Below are 5,351 nucleotides of genomic sequence, written 5' to 3'. Positions count from 1 at the left end.
TGGTTGGGAAAGTTTTTGTATTTTACATTTGAGGTTAACCTGGAGATAATGTCGTTGTTTGTAATTCTTGTTACCATAGTAACCTTTACTGTCCTTCCCCCTGTTTACAGTGCAAGGCTAAATAAAGTCATACAGTGCTGCAGGTGCCCCCCTCCCCACATACCTTGGAGTACTGCGGTCAAGCCAGCCGACACTCGCGTGTCTTCGGTCAAATCAGCCGACACAGAAATTCTACTGCACCTATATACTGATATTTATGGTAAACGCATCCGAACCGCCCAGAACGGGAACGGGGATATTTCAAAGTACAATAAAAACAGTTTGTTCAATAATTCCAGAGTGAGACTGATATGGCTGTTTTCAGGACCTCTCTGACTACCCACACACTCAATATTAGACATTTTTACTGTATAAATTATGATATTTTTTAAAGTAAAGTCAAACATGTGCCCAATCAAATCGGTTCATTTCTGGATATTTCAAAGTACTATAAAAATACTTTTCCCAATAATTCCAGAGTGAGACTGATATGGCTGTGTTCAGGACCTCTCTGACTACCCACACAATTAATATTAGACATTTTGACTGTATAGATTAAGAGATTTTTCAAAGTAAAGTGCAACATTTCTACTGTGGAATACATCATTTCTGGATATTTGATTGGCTAAGTGTTTAGTACATAATCCTAGTATTGAAGGTAATGCTGGAGATAACCCTGCAGCTCTGCCGTATAGCGGACACACAGCGAGTGTTAACAACAGAGAATCGACAGACAGCTGATCTGCGGCCCAACCGCAGTCAGTGAACTTTACAGGTGTTTATTTTTTATCAAACTGAAGGCCGCGTTTGAAGATGGGTGTGGCCCAACAATGGCACCTGAATTACGAAGTTAAAATGAAGGGGTTGATCAGGACTTTACGCCCCTTAAACAATTTAGCATCATGGCCGTTTAGGTTTTTATAATTTTATTTTTCATTTTAATAACACAGTTGAGTGATGTTTTGTGTTTTTACATAAAGGTTTTAGGTTCCCATTTTATACAAAATTACATAAAAAAAAGTTTTACCTTGTTATAAAGAACAAAGCTTTTGACAACTACTCCGGTGTTTTATTTATAAAAAATATTTTTTTCCTCCATTGTTGGCGTTATGTATGTATTTTGTTATATATTACCTGTACTTACAAGTTTTGCAATAGTGAAATGGTGATAAATAATCAAGCTCGAGGGGAGCAAAGGAGCCACAGTTGGTGCCAATTCAAAAAATATTATAAAAATACAACACTACTAATTGAACAGAGCATAATTCATAGGAAAACAAATGTTATTTGTAGTGTAAAAGGGTACCCCAATCTAACCTAAGCATTATCCCTATAAAAGGATAAGATAATAAACAAAATGCTCAACATAATTAACAAATACAAAGAGAGTCTTTCACGCTGCAATCAATAAATTGAAATCAAGACATCGCTAAGGCAAGATTGATTTTTACATATGGGTGCGGCTGAAAGAGAGGGTAGGACAGTTAGAGATTCCAAGAAAAGGGACTAGTCATAGGAGTGGGAATAGAAGCATATCAGTCTCACTGTGGAATTATTGGGCAAAGTATTTTTATAGTACTTTGAGATATCCAGAAATGATGTATTCCACAGTAGAAATGTTGCACTTTACTTTGAAAAATCTCTTAATTTATACAGTCAAAATGTCTAATATTAATTGTGTGGGTAGTCAGAGAGGTCCTGAACACAGCCATATCAGTCTCACTCTGGAATTATTGGGAAAGGTATTTTTATAGTACTTTGAAATATCCAGAAATGATCTATTACACAGTAGAAATGTTGGACTTTACTTTGAAAAATCTCTTAATCTATACAGTCAAAATGTCTAATATTAATTGTGTGGGTAGTCAGAGAGGTCCTGAACACAGTCATATCAGTCTCACTCTGGAATTATTGGGAAAAGTATTTTTATAGTACTTTGAAATATCCAGAAATGGTCTATTACACAGTAGAAATGTTGGACTTTACTTTGAAAAATCTCTTAATCTATACAGTCAAAATGTCTAATATTAATTGTGTGGGTAGTCAGAGAGGTCCTGAACACAGCCATATCAGTCTCACTCTGGAATTATTGGGAAAAGTATTTTTATAGTACTTTGAAATATCCAGAAATGAACCGATTTGATTGGGCACATGTTTGACTTTACTTTGAAAAATCTCTTAATCTATACAGTAAAAATGTCTAATATTAATTGTGTTGGTAGTCAGAGAGGTCCTGAACACAGCCATATCAGTCTCACTCTGGAATTATTGAGCAAACAGTTTTTATTGTACTTTGAAATATCCAGAAATGATGTATTCCACAGTAGAAATGTTGCACTTTACTTTGAAAAATCTCTTAATCTATACAGTAAAAATGTCTAATATTAATTGTGTGGGTAGTCAGAGAGGTCCTGAACACAGTCATATCAGTCTCACTCTGGAATTATTGGGAAAAGTATTTTTATAGTACTTTGAAATATCCAGAAATGATCTATTACACAGTAGAAATGTTGGAATTTACTTTGAAAAATCTCTTAATCTATACAGTAAAAATGTCTAATATTAATTGTGTGGGTAGTCAGAGAGGTCCTGAACACAGCCATATCAGTCTCACTCTGGAATTATTGGGAAAAGTATTTTTATAGTACTTTGAAATATCCAGAAATGATCTATTACACAGTAGAAATGTTGGACTTTACTTTGAAAAATCTCTTAATCTATACAGTCAAAATGTCTAATATTAATTGTGTGGGTAGTCAGAGAGGTCCTGAACACAGTCATATCAGTCTCACTCTGGAATTATTGGGAAAAGTATTTTTATAGTACTTTGAAATATCCAGAAATGATCTATTACACAGTAGAAATGTTGGACTTTACTTTGAAAAATCTCTTAATCTATACAGTAAAAATGTCTAATATTAATTGTGTGGGTAGTCAGAGAGGTCCTGAACACAGCCATATCAGTCTCACTTTGGAATTATTGAGCAAACAGTTTTTATTGTACTTTGAAATATCCAGAAATGATGTATTCCACAGTAGAAATGTTGCACTTTACTTTGAAAAATCTCTTAATCTATACAGTCAAAATGTCTAATATTAATTGTGTGGGTAGTCAGAGAGGTCCTGAACACAGCCATATCAGTCTCACTCTGGAATTATTGGGAAAAGTATTTTTATAGTACTTTGAAATATCCAGAAATGAACCGATTTGATTGGGCACATGTTTGACTTTACTTTAAAAAATATCATAATTTATACAGTAAAAATGTCTAATATTGAGTGTGTGGGTAGTCAGAGAGGTCCTGAAAACAGCCATATCAGTCTCACTCTGGAATTATTGAACAAACTGTTTTTATTGTACTTTGAAATATCCCCGTTCCCGTTCTGGGCGGTTCGGATGCGTTTACCATAAATATCAGTATATAGGTGCAGTAGAATTTCTGTGTCGGCTGATTTGACCGAAGACACGCGAGTGTCGGCTGGCTTGACCGCAGTCCTTGGAGTTGTGAGGTTTTGTTCCTGAAGACTGAGCACTACAAAAAAAACTCTACAGAAATGAAGGGTCAACATGTGCCCGTTCACCCCCATTCCATCACTATTTGGGGCAATGAATGATCTAAGTCATTTGGATAAAGATGTAAATTAATTCAAGATGCATTGCTGCATTCTCACTGTCACAATTTGTATGGTAGTATCTGCACTAAAACTTGATTTAGCGCTATTCTGTACAGTATGAATATGAATTCAAAACAGTATATCAAAACAGTATATTTATTACTATCCTTATCTGTACAGTATGAATATGAAATCAAAACAGTATATGAAATAGAAAACAGTATATCTTACTATCCTTATCTGTACAATATGAATTCAAAACAGTATATCAAATAAAAAATAGTATATCAAAACAGTATATCTATTACTATCTGTATCTGTACAGTATGAATATGAAATCAAAACAGTATATCAAATAAAAAATAGTTTATAAAAACAGTATATCTATTACTATCCTTATCTGTACAGTATGAATATGAATTCAAAACAGTATATCAAATAAAAAAACAGTGTCCTTATCATGTAATGGTTGGATCTGCAATTCAAGTTAAGGGGACAACTGATGGGCACATGTTTGTTAACACAGCACATACTCTGATAATTCTGTCTACCATCGGTTCTGTGGAACCACCAGTAAGGCTGACATAACCCATCTCCAAGGTTTCCTGTAACATCTTGTACTTCTGTTTCAACTGTCCAATCACACGTTCAACATGTATCCTCACATTGGCAATTCCTCTTGTGTGCTCGATGTCAACTGGGTCAAGCTGTTTGCTACCACGAGTGAATGTAGGAATGGCCAGTTTCACTTGGCGTAGGGCAAGGCTCTCTTGAATTGTGAAACCACGATCAGCCATGACTAAGTCACCAAAACATGCTGGCATTGTCCAAATTATCTCCTCTCGTTCAGGCCATTTGAGAAGGGGTGAGAGTCGTGCATCCATCACTATCATCCATGACCAGAAAATCCTTGAGACAGTAGGCTGACTGACATCAAATCGATATGCCAGATCTTGCTGAGGCACATTGAGCCTCAGTTTCATGAGAACCATCACAAACTCTTGAAATGGTGTTAAGGTTTTGGTCCTCCTTGACACATGGGCCTCAACCAAATTGAAAACTGTATTCATTGTATCAAAACTGGGCAAGCCTGTGTAAAATCGTACCTTGTCATCACTGTCATGACAGTTTGAAAAATACTCCTGAGTAAAAGACTGTACCTGTGTGTTCCGTACAACTGGATGGAGTCTGGTTTTCTGCATGATGTGAAGTTGTCCGTGTTTCTTTGGTACCAGTAGTAGCGTTGTCTTGTTCCTCAGGAGCAGCGAGAACCTTTGAAGCAGGCACGTACACAGGCTTTTCTGAATTTTCAAGCTCACATTTCCTTGATTCACTTTCTAACCTTTTCACTTTCTTGACAACATCACGCTGGAGATGTTCTTCACAATGTTTTCTGCGCCGAGCTGTTCGTTCGGCTCGTTCGGCTCTTCCGGCTCTCCCGGCCTCTTTTATCTTGCTGTGCCCGAGGTTGAGACTAGGTACCCAATCGACATTAAACTGGTCCCATTGTTTGCTAGGCTGTCCAGACACGAAGTGTTTACCACACACACGTTCATTCTCCAACTTCTCCGCTGTCAGATCCGCTCTACTTATGGCAGAAATCCATTGTCTGCGCCTAGTAGATGTTAGTCCCTCCACATGTTCCCCCTGGTTAGTTATCACACGCGGGACGCGAAACAACCTAAACTTTTCGCGGT

This window comes from Clupea harengus, unplaced genomic scaffold, assembly GCF_900700415.2.
Source record: "Clupea harengus unplaced genomic scaffold, Ch_v2.0.2, whole genome shotgun sequence".
Classification (NCBI taxonomy): domain Eukaryota; kingdom Metazoa; phylum Chordata; class Actinopteri; order Clupeiformes; family Clupeidae; genus Clupea; species Clupea harengus.
This window is presented reverse-complemented; position numbering follows the sequence as displayed.